Raw genomic sequence first — 24,747 nt, forward strand, 5'->3', positions numbered from 1 at the left:
TTAGATTTTAGCTGCTAAAATTGTATAGGAAGATCAATTTCTCATTTTAAAGTCCCCTAATTATGAACTATTAAATCCTAATTCTTAAGCACTTAATTATAAAACACATTTCCTAATTTCCGCAAGAACCCTGGTGAAGCAAATGCATAGCCAAGGTTTAATTGAAAATGTAACATGATTAATAGAAAAAAATTATCTGTGAAGTATGGAAAAATCATGTGGGTGCTCTCAATAATGGGCAGGAATGAAAGAATAAAAATGATCATACATATTCAGTTTCCTTCCTCACCAAACAATAGTCTAAAGGTACATGATATAATGACTGGGTATACTTTTAATAACTATTCAGTGGCGATAGCAAGTGTGCTAGAGTTTCTGATCTCTCAGTTGGACTAAAGCATTTATGCAAAGTCAAATTAACATCCATGTGAGCTAGAGATGTGTAAATTGATTTGAGTAGAATAGATTTGAGCTCAAATCAGGTTGATTTGAGTGATTCAGACTGAACCACCCCTAGAATAATGGACCTGGTTTAAGTTCAAATTGAGTCAGCCCTGATTCGAATTTGATTCGAGAGGCAAGCACCATTTTGGAGGGCTGTTTTTGTCCTGCTGATTGTTTTTGTGCCACTGACCTCTGATTGGCTTGAGATCTACTTACTTCTTGGTTGGCTTGTTATCATTCAAATCAAGTGTTATCATGGGCAACTGTGCCCCCATCAGCTGGGGAGGGGATAAGGGGGGGAGCCAAAGGAGGCTTAAGGGGCTGTTGCAGAGATACAGAGAACCATTTGTGCTTCTGGAGAGAAGGAACAGAGGGAAACTACTGCAGCAGCAGTAGCAGCAGTGAGAGGAGAGACTAGTAGTGGTGGTATGGGCCTGCCTACTTTGCCTGGTGACTGGAGAGAGACAGAGAGAGTACCTGCTGGGCTTATCTGTCTCTCTATTTTTTCCTCTTTTTAATTTGTTTGTTGTTTGTTTGTTTGTTCGATTTCTATACCGCCCTTCCAAAAATGGCTCAGGGCAGTTTATACAGAGACATAATAAATAAATAAGATGGATCCCTGTCCCCAGAGGGCTCACAATCGAAAAAGAAACATAAGATAGACACCAGCAACAGTCAGTGGAGGTACTGTGCTGGGTGGGGGAGACGTCAGGGCCAGTTACTCTCCCCCAGCTAAATAAAGAGAGTCACCACGTTAAAAGGTGCCTCTTTGCCAAGTTAGCAGGGGCAAAATGGCATTTGCAGGGCCAACAACTGCTTTTCTTCTTCTTCTTCTTTTTCTTTTTTATTGTACCAGTCCCAGTGGCTTTAACTGGGTGCTGCTTGGAATGTCCCCCACCCCTTTGGATTTCTTATTCTTGCTTGTACCCAGCCCTCAGTGACTTTAATAACTGGGGTGCCATGCTGATTTTTATCTATTTTTGTTTTAAATTGTACAAGCACCCTCAGTGGCTTTGACTGGGTGCTGCTTTGAACTCCCCCCCCCCCCGTGCATTTTCCTTTTTCTTGCTTGTAGCCCCCAGTGGCTTTAATAACTAGGATGCTGTGCACATCTGCACATCATCACATACAATGGCAATGTTTTTCTTTCAGCAATCAAATCACACATAAAACACTTGTCCCATCCCCCAACTAACAAAGAGTGGCCATATTCAGCACACAAGAATAACCACACTATTTTTCATGTGACATTTTTCAAATGCATCCCCTTCATAGATGGAAACAAAGACATTCATGTGTCCTATAACATATTCATATTGTTGAATGTTATATTCCCCACCCACCACCACTTTTTCCCCCCTTTTTGTAAGGAGCTGACTGCTCCTGGTTTCTTACCGGATGAAACAATTGCCTCATGCAAGCATGCTATCAGCCCCCCACCCCACCCCCCTCTCCTTAGTCTATGGAGACAACACTGTGCTCAGGGAAATATTCTCTCTATGATTAGGCATTCCAGCAATTAACATGGTTCTTTGGGAATGACTCTGGAGGAGACACCTAAAATGGTTCCTATTGGCCAAGAGCAGCTGAAGGGATCTGTAAAGGAATCACTTGGTATACAAATAGCAATCTAATGTAAGGGTGGAAATGGTGTCCTAGCAGGAGTCATTTCCAAGCCCCCTATTGTTTGGAATGGTGGGACAAATTTTAGGAAGGGTTACACCAGGCATCCCCAAACCAAGAAGGATGGTCTTGGATGATACGTGATACCAAAACAACAACAACCCCCCCAAAACTGAGAACCACAGATGTACAAGGAATGACCCATTTGAAGCCTTTCTGTTCATGGAGGGCAATAGAGTGAGTGCATAGAGGTCACATTACACAAAACTCCATTTTATAATGAATGTCATCAACAATAAAGAAAAATCAAGATCAAAATCTTACAAAGCTTAATATAATGGTTAAGTACCCTGTATTCATAAAACCAAATTTCTTCTTCTGCGCATCTCTTAAAGATATAGGAGACCTGTCCTCTTTTCCATATGGCAGTCTAAAAACCAATCCTCTCGGAGTGGTAAATTGTAGCCTGGTGAGTGCCATTTCCCACCCCATATGTTTCATATGTTTCATTTAGGGAGGGCAGGGGTTGTTTGCTGGGAAATTCAACACAAAATGGTTACCACTTTCTTGATTTAGATGTATTTTTATATTGTGTTCATAATAGAAAAAGGCAGGACAAAGGGCATGTGCAGCTTTTGTGAAGTCATGATATTGTTGAGAGCTGACCCCCTTATTCTTCTGACCAATGTGAGGCAACAACAGTGACAGCCACTCCATTAAACATGCATGTAAAATAAACTTTACATTACCAGAACATTTGCTGCTTCAACATGGTCAGCTGAAATATGGTGGCCACATGAGACTGAGATGTGATGTGGTGCAGAAGAGGGCAGAAGAGGGCAAAGCAAGATGATCGGGGCCTGGAGCACCTTCCTTATGAGGCAAGGCTACAGCATCTGGGGCTTTTTGTCTGGAAAAGAGGCAACTACAGGGAGACATGACAGAGGTGTATACAATTATGCATGGAGTAGAGAGAGTGGACAGAGAGAAACTTTTGTCCACAACACTAGAATCAGGGGTTATCCCATGAAACTTAAGGCCAGGAAATTTAGGACCAACGAAAGGAAGTACTTTTTCACACAGCGTGTAATTAATCTATGGAATTCTCTGCCATGGGATGTGGTGATGACCATTAGCTTGGATGGCTTTAAAAGGGGCGTAGACAAATTCATGGAGAACAGGTCTATCAATGGCTACTAGTCTGGTTACTATAGGCCATAACCAGCCTCAGAGGCAAGATACAGTTGCTTGCCTCCCCAGTTGCAGAGGAGCAACAGCAAGACAGAGGGCATGCCCTCAGCTCTTGCCTGTGGGCTTTTCAGGGATATCTGGTGGGTCACTGTGTTTTGTTGTTGCTTTCTTTGTTTCTGTTGACATTCTTTGTTCTCAGTGAAAAATGATGATAATAATGAGAAGGAGAAGTTGTTGTTGTTGCAAAACAGTGAGCTGTGCTCCACAGGAAGACTGTTCAAAAGTTCTGACTGAATGTGTTGTTTTGTCACTAGCTTCCACACCATTTTGCGGTTCTGTTCTGTGACAAGAAATTGGGTGACAAGCTTCCAACTGTCTGTTCCAGAAGCAGATTAATTCTGCTACGTTCCTCAGAAATGCATGCATCATCAGCTCTAGACAGTGTATGAAGTATAACACTGATATGAATTGGCAGCTTCACATTTATTCCACATTACTTACTCCATTGTTCAACATGCTATGAGCCAGGTCGCATGATATTTGCGGTTAGGTACTGGTGAATCTGATATGTGCATTCATATCTCCAGTTAAAGAATCTCAGGTAGTAAGGCTGGGAAAAGACTTTGGCCTGAGATTCTGGAAGGGGCCACTGCCAGGCAGAATAGACAATACTGGGTTAGATAGACCCTTAGTCTGACTCAGTCCATGGCAATTTCAGATGTTCAAATATTGTACAATTATTCAAAAAGAGGATTGTGCCAATCCGCCAACAAACAAGGAGTGGTAAACTACCAAGGTTTGAAAATCTTTAATATGATGATGATAATTTATATTCTGATATGCTGGAAGCTAGAATGACTCGTCTTCAGGGGATATACTAAAATGACAAGTTCACGAAGTCTATATACAATAAATACGCAATAAATATACAATATTTATTTATTCATTCATTCATTTAACATATTTCTATAACATATTTCTATATATTTCAATTGTGTATTTATTGTATCTAGGTATGCAATATATACTTTGACACTATACATTAAACAAAATATTGATACCATTAGTCACTGAAGCAAAAAATCCTTATGAATCTGACTCTAGTAAAAACATAGTATGTTAACAATTTAGTGTAAATAAACAAAGATATTAACAAGCTGAAAGAATGATAAATCCTTGCCCACCAGTGTAAGAAATAATAATGTTTATACTAATAAATATTAATAATGCATATACTAAATGCCTTAAAACAATAAATCTCATCAACAATTATAACAAAAATATCAAATAATGTTATGGTTGTATCCCGTTTTCAAAAAACCAATATGCTGCTATGCAACTTTGACTTCCTTCTAAAGTGTGTTGAAGCACTTCGGAGTGTTTCAATCACTACTACTTCGAACACAACTACTTTGAGTTAAGCTCCATTCTGATGATTAAGTAGCTCCTTGCCCTGTCTGTGCATTATATGTTGGCAATTGCTTTGAAAATGGTTGGCGACTTCCATGATCTTGCTCTTAGGGTTAAAGAATCAGACTTGGACCAGGGAGATGCATTTTCAAATCCCCATTCAGCGATCTTAGGTCAGTCACCAACACTCAAACTGGGAAGATAATACAGGAGGCAGAGAATCACATATACCCCCTTGAATGTGTTGGAGGCCAAGTGAAATAAAAATGTCATTGATGATACTGTCTAACATTAAACCGCTCTCCTTTGCAGACACACAGGAATATTAAAAACATGTGATGTAAACTTGCCTTGCTCATAATTAAAGCTCTCTCCAGATCTTAAGTGAATACACAGAGGGGGGACTAAATAGTACATCTTGTCCCTACTCCTGTTGTCCATCCATTCAGACAAAAACATGAATAGGCCCTCTGTTCATACACTTGCATACATGTAAGCCTTGTCTTTTGAAGAGCTTGCCTTTTGCAGGGTTTCTGATTGGACACACAGAGGAAGGATGAGCAGATCTCCTCAGTTCTGCTGCTTTATTATTTTGTTGTTCTGCCATTTTATTTAATGATTTCATCTATCCTATGTTTATCTTACTTTCCACCATAGAACTCAAGGCAGCATGTATAGTGTTGGAAACCAAAAATGGTTTCCCACACGGGCATCTTCTTGGGTTCTACAAGGTTGTGGCATGATGTGCCTCTTGAACCATGCCCTGTGACCTCTCCTTGGGTTCTATTCCAGTTGTCCTCCAATGACAAAGGGAAGTTTGGGGTGTCAGGAGTAGACTTTGTGCGAGAAAAATGTATCTCTTTGAGATTCCTTTGAGATTGATAAATACTAGTGGGTATCCTGACTAAATTACTCAAGGAAGTCCCATGGAAATTAAAAGCATACCAGGACACAGCTGGCTCCTGCTTCCTCTCCAGCATTCAATGAACTTCTGAAAAGGTCCCCTGTTTTTTTCTAAAAAGCAACATGGGAAACAGTCACAGCCAATGAAGACATTACAACATATATATCTGTGATTTCTTATTTCTTCCCTCATGGAACCCAAAGCAGCATATATCACTCATTTAGACACTGACCAGACGGGCAATTACAAAATGCTCATTGAAGATCATTTTTAAAATTTATTTTTACATTTATATCCCAATCTTTCTCTAAGGAGCCGAGAGCTGTGTATGTGGTTATGATTATTCTCACAACAACCCTGTGAGGTAGGTTAGTCTGAAAGAGAAGTGACTGGCCCAGAATCATCCAATAAGTTTCTTGGCTACATGGGGACTTAACTCAGGTCTCCGCAGCCCTTAGCCAGTACATGAACCACTAGACCACATAAGCCAAAATCCTGTAGTTTGTTGTTCTATGAATGAATGTTACAGTAGAACTATCTCCATTAAAGCATATAAGAACATTCTAGGACAAACCTCAGTTGTCAGATCATAAAATTCAGTGTCACGTTTCTAGCCCAATTCAACTGTGATTGACATAACTTGCTACTACATAACATACATCTAAGAACAGCAGCTGCAATTCCTAGCAGCATGATCCACATCTTTAGTCTGCAGATTTGCTGTCTTAATTTACAGAAAATAACTATGTACTGCCTCTGTAAAGTAATGAGGTGACATGTCACATAATATTTCCCAGTACTGAAATCCAGTCAGCATGTTTTACGTGGCTACCCTAACACATCACTGGATTTGACAGGAAATTAGTGCCATGTTATTGGTTTTTTTACCAATGCTACCACTGGAAATGCAGTGTTCTGAGTTAACTTCTCCTGCACCTTTTAAATTGATCTATGGAGTCATCAGCTGACAGAATCAGTTTCCTCACTCCAGTGAGTAGACAGTGAGATTCACAAGGCTTGTGTCCTTCAAAATAAAATCTGAACTAGCCATGTTGTCTGCCAGGTTTTGAAACATATCTTTCCCTCCCTGGTCCATGCTGTGAGTGCACCATGATGTAAATGAAGGAACAAATCAACTTGCAACTTCTTGATTGAAGAAACTGGAGAAAGATGGCCTTGGCTCTCTTTAAAAAAACACCACACACACACACACACACCCCCTCTCCAGATCAATAAAAAACCTCTCTCAGGGACACTTGGGGGGGGGATCTTTTGTAAACCTAAATAATTGCTATCCTCATTGGGTAAAAAATTTAAATCTTAAAAGGAATATAAATTCTAGGCTTCTGTTTGAAATGGTTTCATTTCAAATAATAAAATATCAACTAAATTATAGAAGCATCAGTCATGGAATACATTAATCATCATAATATCAAACTGTCAATGTTTTACATTGTTTTAAATTTTTATAACTTTTAATTGGGTTTTAATTCTGGTTTTATTGTGTGCATTGTAAACCATCATAAGACATTGGTATGAGGTGATATAGAATGTAATAAACAAACAAACAAACAAACAAAACTCTGTTTTGGTTGACAGCATATTCCTAAGTTTTATTTAGAAAACAATATACTTGAGAACATAAGAGCAGCTCTGGTGAATCAGACCAAGGGTCCTTCTAGGTCAGCATCATGTTCCATTCCAATGACCTGCCTGGTGCTTATAGGGATCACACAAACAGGATATGGAATCAACACCTTTGCCCACTGTTTGCTCTTTACATCTGATATCCACAGACAAAATGGCTGACATGATGCACAATGCAAGGCCAGCATTACTGATGGCCAGTGCTGCTGTGCACATAAAAGTCAGCCATGTTATGTAGGGATGTGCATGAATGGCTCATGCAGCTGCAGATGGGGCAGGGGTCAGTTCCTTTAAAAAGCAGGTAACCAGTATTAGCTGCATTTTAAAATCTTAAAAGGCATGTTTCATTGAGGAGAGCTGGTCTTGTGGTAGCAAGCATGACGTGTCTCCTTAGCTAAGTCTGCCCTGGTTGCATATTGATTGATTGATTGATTTGATTTGATTTGATTTGATTTGTATACCACCCTTCCAAAATAGCTCAGGGCGGTTGAATGGGAGACTAGAAGTGTGAACGCTGTAAGATATTCCCCTTAGGGGATGGAGCTGCTCTGGGAAGAGCAGAAGGTTTCAAGCTCCCTCCCTGGCTTCTCCAAGATAAGGCTGAGGGAGATTCCTGCCTGAAACCTTGGAGTAGCTGCTGCCAGTCTGTGAAGACAATACTGAGCTAGATAGACCAATGATCTGACTCAGTATATGGCAGCTTCCTATGTTCCTATTGCCTTCAATGCGACCCACCATTGATTCAATAATATAGGGTATTCAATGTCATTATTCCAAATATCTCGGATATAACTGATATCAATCTTATCAATATCTTTAAGTTTCTGATAGAGCAAGGCTACAAGTCTAGGTGCATCTAATAAATGTTCCAAATCTAATATTAAAGATGGAATTTCAGAGGCTGCAATTGCATCACGACCGAAAAGCCATGACAATAAATGCTTTAGTTGAATAAACTGCCATCTGGCATTTGAAGATACATCAAACTCAGCACTCAATGTTTCAAAAGAATTAAAAACAGCTTCAGAAGATATCAATTGATCTAATGTAATTATGTTGCTGGAGGCCCAGTTAGCCCAATAAAAAGACTTACAAGCAATCTTCAAACTGGGATTCACTCACAATGTAAGCTTTTCATGCTGAAAGGGATCAAAACCATATCTAGATCCCTTGCGGTTTTAACCACAGGTAATGACCCATATCCACAAACAAATAATGAATCGAGCAGCTGCCAAGATTTAAGTCGGGTCAAATAATAATAATAATAATTATTATATTTTTATATATATATTATTATTATTATTATTATTATTATTATTATTATTATTATTATTATTATTATTATTATAGGCTGTTCCCAGTAAAGCTGCTTTTTGTAATTGAAATCACCATCAGCCAATTACAAAAAGCAGCTTTACTGGGAACAGCCTATATTCTGCGACGATATCTATAACAACTGACAATAAAATTCTGGCATCCCAGGTCCTTGGGAAGGACTCGATGTCTGGATAAAACAAACCAGTCAATAACACCTGTCTTACTGTGTAAACAAGAGATAATAATAATACTTATTATTATTATTATTATTATTACATTTATATCCCGCTCTTCCTCCAAGGAGCCCAGAGCGGTGTACTACATACTTGAGTTTCTCTTCACAACAACCCTGTGAAGTAGGTTAGGCTGAGAGAGAAGTAACTGGCCCAGAGTCACCCAGCTCGTATCATGGCTGAATGGGGATTTGAACTCGGGTTTCCCCGGTCCAAGTCCAGCACTTTAACCACTGCACCACCCTGTATAGCCGAGACCTGGGCCTCATTGTTCCAGCCTAAGACTGAAGATAAAATAAATGCCCAATGATAAGCCTGAACATGTGGGAAATTAAATCCATCTTCTTCAATAGATAATTGAAGTTTACAAACTGAAAATCTGTCCTTGCCATAAGAAATCACTGACTAATTTATAAACTTGCTTAAAATATGATGAAGGTATAAGAATTGGAAGACCTCTTAAAATTTAAAACCTCTTCAGTTGCACTTATTATTGTCCATTAAGGATGTTAATGTTTTTTTGGGGGTACATGACTAGCATATGGATTTGAGCACTACATCAAGTACTAAGGAATCTTCATGCTTGTGGTGTTGCCAAAGGATTATAATACAACCGTGGAAGGACAAATTTACTCCTGAATTACAACTTTGGATTACTGATATGTGTTCTTTGTCAGCATTTGAACTGGTTTTTCCACCCGTAAGCAAGGTAAGAAGAGGAATTCTTAACAATTTGGTTGAACTTGAATGAATTGTTTATTCTTTGAAATATAATTCAAATATCCTTGTAGAAGGTGGGTTTAAAAAAAATCCCTCACTCCCCCCACCGCTTAGGTTGTATCCTATTATGTTAAACTGTGCTAAGGGGGTTTCCCCCTATCTTTTTCTTTTCTTTTCTTTTCTTTTTAGTTACATTTACACATATCATTATCATCCTTGATTATGTCTATGTATTGTAACTTTATTTCAATAAAGTAAAAAGGAAACAATAAACTTATTATTATTATTATTTATTCACACAGACAGGTGTTATTGACTGGTTTGTTTTATCCAGACATCGATTCCTTCCCAAGGACCTGGGATGCCAGAATTTTATTGTCAGTGTTGTTGCTGTTGTTATAGATATCGTTGCAGAATATAGGCTGTTCCCAGTAAAGCTGCTTTTTGTAATTGGCTGATGGTGATTTCTGTGGCCCCTATGGTGTGGAGGTGCTCTTCAAGGTCTTTTGGAACTGCTCCCAGGGTGCCAATTACCACTGGGATTATTATTGTTGTTGTTGTTATGGCAGGTAAGCAGGACCTTACCTGCTCCTTCGCTGCCCCACCATTTTTCTGGGCACAGTGCTCACTCTTCAAAAGGCCACATGCAGCACTCCTCCCAGCAGCCTGTGTGTGGTGGTGTCGGCCATGTGTGTGGTCAGTAACACCATGCTGACTATGCAAATGGGAGCCGCACATGCATGGCGGCCGTGTGCATGCCTACGCCATGCACTGGCTTCTGGGAGCACCACTGCAGCTATGCATGGCCATGTGTGTGGTCAGCAACACCATAGTAAAGGTAAAGTGTGCCGTTGAGTTGGTGTCAACTCCTGGTGACCTCAGAGCCCTGTGCAGCTGCACATGCATGGTGGCCATGTGCATGCAGACACTACTGTATGTGTAGACTGCTGGGAGCACAGCTGCACCTGTGCATGGCCTTTTGAAGAGCAAGTTCCACAAAGGAACCGCTCCTGCCCTGCTGAACTGGTTCGAATGCCGGTGCCTGAACCGGTTCGGCGCTTCTCAAAGGAGGTGCCGAACCAGTTTGGGCACATGCCTAATGTTGTGCAAGAGTGCAGTTGTGCAACCACTTAAAGCAGTGTGTGTGCACATGCACAATGGAACTTACATTGGAAACAATGTAAATTCCATTCCATAAGTGTGCACACACTGTTTTAATTAGTTGTGCAACTGTGCTCTTACACAATATTGCCAAGACTGACTTTTACTTGTTCAGTAGTGCTAACCAATCAATGACACTGGCACTGATATTGTACATCATGTTGGCCACTGTCTTTCAACATGGAGATTCCATTCTAGTATCCTGGCTAAGCGCCTAGGGACCAAGAGATCCATGAATTTGTCTATTCATTTTTAAAGCTATCTAAGCTAGTGGCCACCGCCACTTGTGGCAGTGAATTTCATATTTAGATTATGAGTTACATAAAGAAGTACTTTTGTCTGTCCTGAATATACTCACCATTAGTTTTATTGGGTGACCAATTTCCAGTTTTTTTATTTACTGGCTTGACCGGCGCAGAACATCTCCTCACCCTCCGCCACAGCCCCCTCACCCCAGAGACCTCCCCACCCTCACATGTGCCCCAGATTCCTCCTCTCCTGCTGCTCCTCCTCCTTCCTCCTCTTCCTTGCAGGCAGGTCAGGAGCAGCAGCATTGCCACCACCACTACCTCTGACTGGGCTTGACACCCGCACAGCTCTGAGCACCAGGAACCTCCAGCATGCCACGGATGCATATGCCATGCATCGCCTTAGCGCTTATATACCACCTGATATGTTTATATACCGCCTGATATGTGTTTATATTCTGCCTGATACGTGTATCTCTAGGCCATGTACACAATTTAAAACACAACAAATATAAGAGAGTAACAACAATTTCACATAATAAAAAATGAAAACAATTTCATGGGATAAAAACAATTAAGCAGTTTAAAATAGATTTCAATTAAAAGCCTGAGATAGCAGGTGTATATTGAGGATCTTTCTAAAAGCAAAGAGAGGTAAAGATTATATTATTTTGACATATTCTAAAGCCCCAGTGCAGTGACAGAGAAGGCCTCGGATAGCCACCAAATGAGCTGGTGGCAAGTGTAACCCGGACCTCTCCAGATGATCTGAATAGGCAACAGGGTTCATGACCTATATAGCCCTTAACAGCTTGGGTCCAGGTTACTTAAGAGAGTCACTTAAGATAGTCACTCTCTTAAGTACCCTGGACCCAAGCTGTTGAGGGCTTTATAGGTAATAATCAGCACTTTGTATTCCTTTTGGAAACATATTGGCAGTCAGTGCAGTTCTTTTAAAATCAGTGTCATACGGTCTCTTTGAGTTGTCTCAGAGACCAGTCTGGCTTCTGCATTCTGTACCAATTGTAGTTTCTGGACTATGTATGAAGGAGAGGAGAGCTGGTCTTGTGGTAGCAAGCATGACTTGTCCCCATAGCTAAGCAGGGTCTGCCCTGGTCACATCTGAATGGGAGACTTGATGTGTGAGCATTGCAAGATATTCCCCTCGGGTGATGAAGCCGCTCTGGGAAGAGCAAAAGGTTTCAAGTTCCCTTCCTGGCTTCTCCAAGGTAGGGCTGAGAGAGATTCCTGCCTGCAACCTTGGAGAAGCCGCTGCCAGTCTGTGAAGACAATACTGAGCTAGATAGACCACTGGCCTGACTCAGTATATGGCAGTTTCCTATGTTCCCTATGTTTCACACAGAGTGCATTACAGTAGTCAAATCTGGAGATTAACAGCATATGCACTACTGTTTTAAGGTCATTTACCACCACAAATGGACGTGGTTGAACTGAAGCTGATAAAAAGTGCTCATGGCTACTGCCTCAACCTTAGAAACCAGAAACAGTTTTGGATCCAGGACAACTCCCAAGCTACGTACCTGATCTTTCAGGGGGAATGTAACAAGCGGATCTAAACCATCTCTTGGTTACCGACCCCCCACACTCAGTACCTCCATCTTGTTTGTACTCAACATAAGTTTGTTATCCCTCATCCTGCCCATTACCGCTGCCAAGCAAGCATTTAGGGAAGTTACACCATTTCCTGATGAAGTCTTGTGTGCTTCTGGGGGGAAAAAAAACAGGAATTTCCAGAGGGTGAACAAGTGGGGGGAGGCAGTGAGTGGATTGCACAGAGAAGACTGGAAAAGAGCACTCAATGGGTGCTGTAGTTATATGTTGTGACAGCTGCTGCCACAGTCATCTAGAGGACTCTGAATATGCAGAGGCTGGTTCACAGAGCACTTTTAGAACTAGATTTCAGAGTATATGCCCTGTCAACATATCAAGTGGCTCTGATTAATTGTGCTTTGAAAGTACAACACCAAATAATCTGTTAGAAGTCTGTAATGAAAACTAAGAGAAAATGGAAGGGAGTAGGCTGTGGTCAAGACCTATATAATCACCCACCTCTTCCACAGCAATGCCAGGAGACAATGAAGAAAGATTGCTGCTGAAAGGTGAGGCCTCCATGAACCACATAGTTAAGTTTTATGAGCGCAAGCTTCAGCAAAGTATAAACCCTCATCTAGTTTCCATTAGCCAAGGAAACCTGAAGCCTGAGTCTGAAGCTGACATCTCAATCCCCCCTAAATCATCATAAGTCATGAGCTGTTATCAGCACTGGCAGGAGCCTGGTAGCAAGCCAACAGCAGGTTTCAGATTAGCATCTTCACTTCAGAAGATTAAAATATAGTTTATGCTTCAGAAATCCTGTTTAGGCTGTAAGGAGGGAGAGAAGCTTAGAGTTTCCCACCTGCTAGGTCTGCACTTACAGGATTCTAGTACCTGTGCAATAAAGGAAACAGAGAATGAATTGAGCACATGCTCCAGATGCAGTAACGAAACCCAGCATCATTTCTATGCTCCAGCCTGATGTTTTGCACCAGCCATGTCTGCTGTTCGAATGGGTAGACTGAGAGTCGGTTCACATGTGCAGCCAAGAGCGGGCTAAGGCAGCCAAGCCCACTCTTGCCTGTTCATGTGAGCCCATGGCAGCTGAGGGGATGCCCACCCAAGAGCTCTGCCTCATAAATGGGGTTAAGGAGAAGAGAGCTGGTCTTGTGGTAGCAAGCATGACTTGTCCCCTTAGCTAAGCAGGGTCCACCCTGGTTGCATGTGACAGGGAGACTAGAAGTGTGAGCACTGTGAGATATTCCCTTTAGGGGATGGAGCCAGTCTGGGAAGAGCAAAAGGTTCCAAGTTCCCTCCCTGGCAGCATCTCCAAGATAGGGCTGAGAGAGATCCCTGACTGCAACCTTGGAGAACCTGCTGCCAGTTTGTGCAGACAATACTGAGCTAGACAGACCGATGGTCTGACTCAGAAAATGACAGCTTCCTATTTTTCTGATCATATGCTAGCCCTGAAATTGCTGGTAGCCCATGTGGGTCAGGCATTCCATCAAGTTCCATTTACGGAGCTGGTGCTAAATGTTGTGCCCTTCATGGTTTAGATCAGGCATCCCCAAACTGCGGCCCTCCAGATGTTGCTGAACTACAACTTCCAGCATACCCAGCCACAAAGAATTGTGTCTAGGGATGCTGGGAGTTGTAGTTCAGCAACATCTGGAGGGCCGTAGTTTGGGGATGCCTGGTTTAGATCCTGGATACATTAGAAAGCATCTTCTTCCTTGTGAAAGATTCTAAGGATTTACAATGTCAGATGATGCCCTTTTCCAGGTTCCATCATTTGTGGAATACAGCTTGCCATTTACTAGGGACTTTTCTGTTCTGTGGCCTGCTCTCCCTTATGGAGCCCACTTGGTTACACCTGTTTCAACAGGTAAGGGCTTTTCTATTCTGCCAGGAATCTGTGGATTGAGGAACGTGTAGATCAGGCATCCCCAAACTGCGGCCCTCCAGATGTTGCTGAACTACAACTTCCAGCATACCCAGCCACAAAGAATTGTCTAGGGATGCTGTGAGTTGCAGTTCAGCAACATCTGGAGGGCCGCAGTTTGGGGATGCCTGGTGTAGATGATGCTTAGCATCATCTTCATTGATTTAATACTGTTAATCACCACAGGTGCTCATCAGCGTTCCTTCTAACAGGGATCCCCAGATGTTGTGGATTACCCAGAATCCCCAAGCAAAAGCCATTGCAGGTGGGGATTCTGGGAGTTGTAGTCAACAACATCTGGGAATCCCTGTTAGAGAGAACACTGATGCTCATGAGCTGAAAAGGTGGATTATGTGAAGTTTCTCTGCTGCTGCTACATAAATATGATAATCTGAGGACATAATAGGATGGCCGCATATACAGGCAAAAGCTTGGGAACTGTCAGGATGTTATCTGATTAACTGTATAGGAATACACATAGCCAAGCAGACTGAGGCCCCCTGTATTAATACGAAGACTTTAATAAAGCATTCTCCCTTAAGAGTAATTAATTTCTGAATAGTGTTTGAGCAAGCCTCATATTGTTAAGTAGACTCATGTCAGAAATGTAAGCATTATTTTAATATGTGCTGACAGCTTTTGAGTACATTTGTTTTCTTCCAGTGTATTGGAGATGAATATGTTCAGACATTGGAAATTTCATAGGAACATAGGAAGCTGCCATATACTGAGTCAGACCATTGGTCCATCTAGCTCAGTATTGTCTTCACAGACTGGCAGCGGCTTCTCCAAGGTTGCAGGCAGGAATCTCTCTCAGCCCTATCTTGGAGAAGCCAGAGAAGGAACTTGAAACCTTTTGCTCTTCCCAGAGCGGCTTCATCCCCTGAGGGGAATACCTTGCAGTGCTCACACTTCTAGTCTCCCATTCATATGCAACCAGGGCAGACCCTGCTTAGCTATGGGGACAAGTCATGCTTGCTACCACAAGATCAGCTCTTCTCTCCTATTTCAGATATGATAAAGTTATATAAAAAGTTATTTCAGATATAACTTTATCATATCCCATTTCAGATATGATAAAGTTATATTTTGTCAAAGTAAACAGATTTCTTTAAAGATAACTTGACTTTCAAGGTTTAAGAATTGTTTGTATTCTCCTAGGACTGAAAGATTGTAAAGGACCAACTTTTTAGATGGTATAAATCCATGGAAGGCTACAAATGGCTATGCACTTATGCTAATTTGCACTAAATGGGTATTATGTGGATAGTCAGATGTAATTAAGATATCCTTCAGGCTAAAATTTAGTCTAGCCTGTTATGTTTCATCTGAAGAGCCAAAATTTGTTAAGACGCATATTAAGCTAAATGGGTTTTGACTTATGAAAATAGAATATATTGAAGTTACTTTGAAGGATTGTAATACTTATGCATTTCACACCTGCTAATTTTGATGAATAAATTAAGCAGATATGTCTTGAAATAAAGCAATAGCTTCTCAGCCTGTGAACCTATGCCCAACCAAATCAAAACAATGATACAGAGAAGAGATGTGCAAACCTGTCTCCTTATTTTCATGAATATATCTGCCTTCATGTGCTCCCTGGCATTACTTATTAGGCACCTTTTGGTAAATTGAATATATGATTTTTTTAAAGTGACTCTAAAACTAAGGAAGCGACTCTAAATACTAACTCTTTGTGCATAGCACATGAATTGTTATCTGCAACTGGGCACCATGTTCCCTATTCAAAAACACAGATTTAAATCATGTTTGCACATTCTATGTGCAATTGGCTTAACTGTGCATCATGTCCCCCATTCAGAAGCAAAGAGATTAGAATGCATTACCAGTTACAGATCTAAATCATTGTTGCACATTGCACGAGCAGTTAAGCTGACACTTTTAAAAGGATCCAGCAATATTTGCAAATCTGCTGCCTGTTCAGGACACCTATATGCAACAGAAAATATGCAGTTTTTGTTTGTGGAGCAGAACAGTTAAGATTTGCACATTATCCCTGGTTATCTGAAGGGTCGAGTTATGAAATGAGCATTTCTATGCTTCCACAACTAAGAGGAATAAAGAACAACATGCAACTCACTGTTTGTCAAGAGCTTCATCTACAGATGGTTGGTGCCTCACATGAGGTTGGTTCACACACATATATTTGCAGATACTTGGCTTCTTATCACTTGACATTCAACTCTTTGAATGTTGGGTGAATGTTCTGTCTGTGGTAGATCTGTGATGGCTCATTCACACATGCAAATTGCCATGGTCATGAATATGCATATGTGAACAAGCCCGCTATTATAGTGTCACATCCAACACTGGAAGTGAAAATGATGTGGTAAGGAATTATATGTTTTCACCTTGAGTAACACACCTTCCCCAGCAGCCAAACCATTCTGACAGCTGTACAGCAGCTTTGCCAACCACGATAATAATTTTATCAGGAGACGCTCTTTTGCTGGTGCCCAGAGCACTGCCTTCAGTCTAATAACTTGTAAAACTCCATGACTTCTGCAATGATGGACTATAAATTGATTTTATCATCTGGTTGCTGGGAAGCTCTAACCTTGTTCAGCCTTTTGTGCTAGAAACCTTGTTTCAAACAGGTGACAATGTTTAAGATGTAGGTTAAATCATAAATCTATGGGGCACATGGGATATTAGGGATATACTCAAAGTAAACAACAACAAGAAGCTGTTTTCACTGTGAGGTGAGTAGTGCAGAGAATGATAGTCTGTGTGTCGGAGGTAAGAATTTTGGGATAACATCGAAATAAGTCTAACATAGAACATATATACTCATGCTCCTTTGAACTGGATTATATTTCCTATATAGAGCTGTGGTGTTGTAATAACAGAATCTTAGAATCACAGTACTGGAGGGAGGCCTTGTGAGCCATCCAGTCCAGCCCCTTGGTCAATAAGAAGCTGCCATGTGGGGAATTCACATGATGTGAATCCTGACCTATAGGATTCAGCCTTCTTGTCAGCTGACCTACAAAAGCATCACATGGATAGGCTTTGGGTGTGGACAAGGGTTTGGGTGGATAAGGGTTATAAAAGGGGGGAAATCCTCTGTGAAAATATTCCTGGGCCAGGGAGGAGTTCCAATCCAAACTTTGGAAGTCAGGGAAGGAAGGAGATGCAAGTATGGAAACTGACTTTTGCTTGTCCAGTTGTTGAATTCACTGTGCTGCACAGTGGTAAAATAAAGTAATGATGCTTTGACACAAGGAGATCTCCAGGACAAGTGTCAGACCTGAATTAGGGAGTGGGGGAATAAAGCCAATTGACAACACCTGTTGCTATCATTTCTTATATGTTCTTATAAGGTGTTGCCAGACAGCCGGATTTTAGGGTAGCCAGGGAGCACCCCTCTATCTATATTACATCGGAAAGCTATACATCTCAAGACTATGGGATTATATTCCCTTTGATGAACTCTTCACCTGCCTGGGTTTGGCAAGACCCACAGCTAGTTGCTCAGTGTGAGCAAAGTGTAGTGCAACGTGCCCCAAGGTCAGAATAATGAAGACTGCATGGAATGCCCCCACCTCTCTCTTTCACAAGAGCAGGCAGTAGCCAGCCAGCAGAATCCATATCAGAAGGTGAATTAATCAAGAAAAGAAGCCTCCCTTTCTTGATTAAGAGATAAAGGCAAAGCACTCCTCGAGAGGCATACAGATAGTCGGTGCATTTCCCGACCCATTCTAAATTAACAATTTAGCTGGCAAGGACTCAGGGAAATGAGCTCGTAAAGTTGGAGATGTGTAATCTATACACCTGGAAGGAAGCATCCTGTTCTTCAGATAGTCAGTTCAGTAGCTCTATTTGACAGGTCCAACACAGTTACATAACTTTACCCATACCTTTGGCAGGCAAGCTCCCCTCAGCATGATTAGGTTTGAGTGGCAATCAATTTCTTTGTCTTGCCCTCTGGGTAAGCAGAATGGCTAGGTAACTGCCTCAGGGCACATCTTAAGGTATATATACCTCTAGCCAAAGCACATGGCCTCAGAATATGTTTGGATCACTATGGACTCTCATACATGTGAGTGGTAGGCCTCGCTCCTCACTTCCTTTTCTGTTTCTCCCCACTTCTACTGGCAGCCAACCAACGTGAACGAATGGACCAACTTAAACCAGGAAGGATAACTGAACTAACCTCTTGCCCTTCTAAGCCTCCTAACACCCCGCCCCCTTTCCTGCCTCCCCATTTTCAAGCACTTTTCACAGCAAGCCTTAAGCCAGGCTCTGGTCAAGCACCTCAGCCAAGATGATCGATCTCTAATTAGGACTTCAAGCTAAATTATTGCTAGCCATACTCTTGCCTAGAATATCAACCAAGATTTATTGCTTTGCCTAACTGAACCTTTGCCTTCCCCATATGCCCTTATGGGGACTTGCTCAAACTGATATTGAAGCCAAACTGCTCCCCAAGCCAAGCTAATTCCCCCATTCTAAGCCAAAAGTATAGTTGAGGTATCAAGCCAGCACCTTTGTTTAGGTAACAAAGGTCTCCCACAGTACAATGTAACATGGCCTACGTGGAAGCATTTTGCACACAACATTCCCCTAGTCTCAAAGTTAATGTTGGGAATACCATAAGCATTGCATAGGGTTTTGCTGTAAAGATGGAGGAGGAAGCCTAGACAAACAAGTATGAAAAGAAAAGCAAATAAGTGGGAAGGAGGGCTGATCCAATTCACAAAGAGGAGGTAAAGAGGTTGAAACTAGAGATGCTAGGTTGAATGCATCCAAAACCCTGAGGATATTAAATCAGGGCCTGGTGATATCATAAGACTGCCAACCTTTGGAACAAAATATTGTACATGGGAGAGCCCACAGTAAGAGGGTGGAGCCCAGTGGTAAAGGAAAAGAGCCCAATTGTGGCCTCAAGATGCCCTGAAACTAATCTTTTGTCATGCAGCCACCTGAGAAAAAAGATTTGAATTTGGGTGTGGAAAGTTGGTAGAATCTCTGGCAGATGAGTTGGGAACTGTCAGCTGAGAAGTGCACGCAACACACCTACTGGAGTGGGACATTCATTTGGAACCTGCAGTTCCCACCTTATTATCTTGGCAGGAATTGTGTGAAACCCCCACCCCCCGGCCAAATTCTTCCTGGACTGTGCATGCACAAATGCGCATACACAAATGGCCTCTGAGAGGCTTGGCATGGCCCATGGCCTAACAGAGGCCATTTGCGCATGTGTGGCGGCAATTTTTATTTATTTATTTTTAAATGGCTGCCAAAATATGGCCGCTGCGCATGTGCAAATGGCCTCTGCAAGGCTGTGGGCCATGCCAGGCCTTGCAGAGGCCATTTGCACATGGGTGGTGTCCACCATTTTGGCCCCAAAAATGGGCCTAAAAGGCCAGAGGGGGGCATTCTGAAGGTCAGCAGGGGGAGGGGGAACCTCTGCTCACTCCCTCTGCCTTGACTATCACTTTTAAGGTAATTTTAAAAAACAACAACACACACACACCCTTGGAAAAGTTCACGGACCCCCCGGATCGAACCAAACCGGGGGGGGGGGTCAAGGGCTGCCAGTCCCAGCCAGTTTTCTGCATACCTCTACAACTTTCTATCTTCCCTTGTGGTACAAATGTTACCCTGTTAGCAAAGTTCAAGAAGGCATTTTCAGACTGCATTGAAATATAAAGAAACATTTATACTTTACATATATGTATTGTTGCCAGCTTTGATCTTTCAGGATACAATGACTCAAAATGCCAGAAAATATAGGCATGAATTATTGAATGGCCTGTGATTCAGATTGCCAGGATTAGGTAATTGCTCAGTGTTGCAAAGGTATATGTGATGAATCTTCTCCATTTTCAATTTTTGGGGGTACAATTTTTTTGAGGTACATGCAGTGGGTTATTTTTCCATTTTTCTGCTCGGTTCTTGACTTGTTCTTTTTTGTAGGCCTGCTTTGTTTCATTGGTGTTGAATAGTTTCTCGTTATTGATCATTTTAAGTGCATCTTCTTCACTGTCCTTTATATATTCTTCAAGGCCTCTTTTCTCCTCCTCTACTGTTTGATGGACTTACAGCATTCCTCTTCCACCTGAGCTGTGAGGGAGGTATAGCCTATCTACATCACTGCGGGGGTGCAAAGCATGATTGATGGTCATGATTTTCCTGTTCTTACGATCTAGCGTCTCTAGCTCTGCCTGGGTCCAGTCTATTATTCCTGCAGTGTATCTGATAACAGGTATAGCCCAGCTGTTTATGGCTTGTATGGTGTTCCCACCATTAAGTTTGGACCTGAGGATTTTTCTAACTCTACATTGACTGGTGTCATTGACTGGTTTGTTTTATCTAGACAGTGAGTCCTTCCCGAGGACCTGGGATGGCTACATTTTATTATCAATCTTGTTGCTGTTATTATTATAGATATCATTGCAGAATATAGGCACACAAACAGTGAATGGAATGATGTAACAACGCTGCACTTTCATTTTTACTTAGAAATATGATGACATTGCTAAGGGCAAGTGAGAACAATGGCAAGTGAGGAACTGGATAGTGTAAATGAATAAGCTAACATTTTAGCAAGGAGAACTAAAAACAGCTGAAAAGAGGTGGCATAATTTCTTGTGAAAAACTAAGCTAGTTGGAACATACCAAGCAAGGTATTTAACTGAAACTGTATTAAGAAACCTTGGAAAGTCTCCTAGAACGTTTCATGTAATTTTGAACACATTATTTTTAGTATCCTCACAGAATTGTTGACACAATCCTAACTATTCAAATGATACTGGGCCTAAGTAATGCTACCACCACCACCACCACCCACCCTCGCTTCTGCACTGCTTGTGGTCTTGCTTCAGATTTTGACTCACTGTGATTTTGATTCCTGACTAGAAAACAGAGGGATGTTCATTTGGATTCTGACAGGGAATGAAATTTACATTTCTCAGCTAGAATGCAGCATAGTTTGGTGATTTGCACTCCTGCTTCCTTCAGGAATTCATGTACATTTCCTCCTAGATATACTATCTTCCTGCCAATGACTGCATGTGCTATTGATTCATTACTACATAGTGTTGAATAAAATAGTCATCATTAAGAGAAATTCTGCCTCAAATGATTTTGTTACAAAAGGGACTGAAAAACTTCACACGTTGCTTTCTTACTAATACTTCAGTTGCAACAAGAACACCTGTTTTTTTCTTAAATGTATTATAGAGTTCTAGGGTGCTTTTTTGTGTGTTTTTTTACCCTGTGTGGGGAAATGTAATATTCATGGCAATACATATTCAAGGATAAAACCCATTGGCCCTATTTAAATATCTTAATTCAGCATGGATTTCAACCACTGTTATTAAACTTGAAAGGAAGAGGACTGCTGAAGGGAAGGGAATAGGATGGGTGGTATGAAGTCACTCCACCACCATCCTCCCACAAATTAAACAGGAGAATTAGATTTTTACTGACTTCATTTTAATGGTGTTTTTTAAAAAAACTTATCCCAGGGGGCATGAAACCTCTTAGCACATTAGCAGTGACTTGAATTTCAAAATATTCTAATAATGTTGGAGACCAAGAATACTCCCATGAGAATGAAAAGAGGAAAGGGTAAGGTAGAGAAAGCCATCACAACCATTTCCCACTCCTGTCATGATCCAAAGTGGGGGAAAGCACTTGTAATTCCCATTGGTTTCAACTGAGAGACTGAAGCTATCAAATCAATGAGATTTAAAAGAGTATAATTTGGCTCAATTGTGTGTCCTTTTTTGATAGGCACTTCAAAACTAGGACACCATTTTATAGCAACCAAAGAGTAGCAAATTCAGTGAGGCATACCTGATTTAGTAATAAAAGTAGTAACAATAATGAGTACAATCCAGCCAAAGCAAAGTGCCTTCAAGTCTCCTTTTTTCAATATGAAAGTCAAGGACATGTGAAGCTCATTGAGGGGTTGTGCAGGATTGTCTTCTATTAACATTTCAGGGTACCAATGAAGGCTCCAGCATTTTTTTTTTTTTAAAAAAAATCCTCGCTTGCTTACTATTTTTGTGTGCTGTTCACTCTCTGTTCGTACGTGCTTCTTTCTCTGATCTGCTGCTATAATGTTAATTAAAGGGCGGGGGGCAGGAAGCATAAGTAATCCCAGCCCATGAGGAATCACTTAGGCAATGTCATGACATCACACTATCCATACAGCCAATAAGATTTGGTTACATGAGGTTTGGTAATATGAAGCACTGCCCTCACTCTGGAGAGGCTTCAGTGAAAATTCCACGTAGCCAACCAGATCTGGCTACTTAATGAAGTCATGAAGCAAGCGCAGAGTGACCACTATGCTTCTTGCTTTCTATGGATGGGTATTTTAAATTATGTTTCATGAAAGGTTGTGCCGTCGAGTTAGTGTCGACTCCTGGTGACCACAGAGCCATGTGGTTTTCTTGGCAGAATACAGGAGAGGTTTACCATTGCCTTCTCCCACACAGTGTGAGATGATGCCTTTCAGCACCTTCCTATAATGCAGCTGCCTGATATAGGAATTTCCCCATATTCTGGGAAACACACCAGCGGGGATTGGGACCAACAGCCTTCTGTTCTCTAGGCAGGTTGCTTCCCCGCTGCGCCATTAGGTGGCTGGGCTCCTGAATATATGATAGGTTACACTGAATCAGAGCAAAGTTGTTTTCATTTTCATAAAACCTATAACAGCTATAGCAATGATTATTATTCCCAGGGACGTAGCTATAATTGAGCGAAAGGGTCCTCTACTTTTTGACCAATCAATAATTGACACTGAAATCTGAAATTTAGAGAAAATATCCCTGTTACAGATTGATGGGGAGCTGAGGCAGAAATAGTGGCTTGCCTAAGGTCACCCTTGGAGTGTATAGTGGAGTTAAGTGACAGCAGTGCATACTGACATGGCTGGGATAAAATCCAGTGACAACTCTGTTCAAGACCTCTTTTGTATTCATTAACCAGCCAAGGAAAGTTGCCACTGCAACGTGAGAGTTTGCATTGTCGACAAGAGCCATGTGACTCCTGTACAGACTCCCACTAGGGTCATGTCCTTTTCAATGCCCTTTGTAGATCATCATGATTTATAGCTTGTGCCCATGGGGTTACATGTACGTAATACCCTGGGAAATTGTAATTAGGTCTGAAGCACTGCTTGTCAATAACTGTGCACTATGAATAATTGCAGCAGTGTTGTTCCTTTAGCCTCAACAAGCACATTGCTAATAGGCAGCAGCTAGTACATATTACTTTAAAGTTGCATTTAATTTTTATGTTCATTAACTGCTTCGATATGTGATTGTATGCAAGAGAAATCTAGTGATTTAATAGAAGGATTGTATGAATTAAACATGGCATCAAGACACAGTACCTTCTGACCTTTCTCCTTTTATTCCAATAATTGTTATTGGACCAAATCATTTGTAGTTTATTATAGTTAGTTAAATTCTACTCACAGCGAAACTGCACAATTAGGAGAATCACATGGTGCAGCTCCTGCTAGACTGAACCACTTCAGGTGTCAAGAGAAGACCATGCATGTTAAATATCTCCCCTACAGGAAAAATAATAATCCCACACATTCAAAACTAGCATATCAAGGAGGAGAACTCTAATCTAGCCTGCTCCTGACATACTGGCTTTCTGTATGCATGTATTTTGCATTGCACTAGGGGTCATTAAAATTTGCAAACCACCTTCAGTTTGAAGTGGTTCAGCCCAGCAAAAGACCTGCCCTATATGATTTTCCTGATTGTGTATTTTAGCTGTGGGTGGAATTGAACAAACTATAATAAACTGCTAATGACTTAGACTAATAACAAATGCTGGAATGAAATGAGAAAGGTTGAAAAGACTATTGCTAGATACTATTCTATTATGTTTAATTCATATAATACTCTGGCAAAGTAGGAAGTATTCCCAGTGTAAAGAATGGAAACAAAAGTTGCCATTTGCAAGGCACAGAGACAGATAACAAATCAGGAATTCCTCCTTCTTTTCACTTAACTCAATCCCTTGTACTTCTATTTCTTTCTTTCTTTTTTAAAAATTACTCTGCATGTGAATCTTCATATCAGAATGTGTATATCCCTTTAGTGGAGTCTCTTTTTTGGAGGGAGGCTCATTCATATTTTTTATCAGTGTTTTATCTACAACCCTTCTGGCAGCCTTTGCAGGTTTTTTATGTGAATTAATGAGGGAAAGGGTTGAGTTTGTGAAAAACAAGCTGTTTGCTGTGGGAAAATAGATTTGGAAGCTTGCTTCTGGGTGGGGGGAATAGTCAATAAAAAATCCCAAGCCTAATGCTTCAGAGGTTACTTAATTGAAAGATATTCACATCCC

General features: G+C 41.2%; 2 protein-coding genes across 8 annotated transcripts in view; one reads left to right on the forward strand and one right to left on the reverse strand.

The window, feature by feature from the left end:
• CNTNAP2 (contactin associated protein 2) overlaps nucleotides 1-24,747 on the reverse strand; it is a 1,803,519-nt gene that overhangs the window by 1,443,637 nt on the left and 335,135 nt on the right. The gene's annotated exons all lie outside the window — the stretch shown is intronic.
• The window catches only part of LOC128332022 (uncharacterized), a 64,255-nt gene that overhangs the window by 16,750 nt on the left and 22,758 nt on the right, over nucleotides 1-24,747 (forward strand). Inside the window, exon 3 of one of the 7 annotated variants that reach the window (XR_008310513.1) lies at nucleotides 12,980-13,018. The exons of the other annotated variants lie outside the window; for them this stretch is intronic. The gene's annotated coding sequence lies outside the window, so the exon portion shown is untranslated. The remainder of the gene's footprint in view (nucleotides 1-12,979; nucleotides 13,019-24,747) is intronic. 7 annotated transcript variants of the gene reach the window in all.

Source organism: Hemicordylus capensis, chromosome 6, assembly GCF_027244095.1.
Source record: "Hemicordylus capensis ecotype Gifberg chromosome 6, rHemCap1.1.pri, whole genome shotgun sequence".
In the NCBI taxonomy this organism is placed as follows: Eukaryota; Metazoa; Chordata; class Lepidosauria; order Squamata; family Cordylidae; genus Hemicordylus; species Hemicordylus capensis.